Here is a 381-nt window from a genome sequence, read left to right as displayed (position 1 = left end):
TATATATATATATATATATATATATGCAGCTGATTTATGGATGAAATAAATATATAATATATTTTTTACAGAAGGAATTGATTTTTCAAAAGTGTAACTAAAGATAATATTTAGAGAAGATTTTGAGTTTGTGTATCTAAATATCATATTTAGAGAAGATTTTGTAAGCGTAACCAACGAGGACTTTTAGAGAAGGTTTTTTAAAAGTGTCACTAAAGCTAATATCTTTAGAGAAGCTTTTCAATTATCTTCTCTAAAAGTATCTTTTAGTAACTCTTACAAACCATCACAAATACTTGAAAAGTGTCACTAATATATATACTTTTAGAGAAGCTTTTTCATTATCTTCTCTAAAAGTATCTTTTAGAAACTCTTACAAAC

Source organism: Cynara cardunculus (assembly GCF_001531365.2).
Source record: "Cynara cardunculus var. scolymus isolate 2C chromosome LG 4, CcrdV1, whole genome shotgun sequence".
NCBI lineage: Eukaryota > Viridiplantae > Streptophyta > Magnoliopsida > Asterales > Asteraceae > Cynara > Cynara cardunculus.
This window is presented reverse-complemented; position numbering follows the sequence as displayed.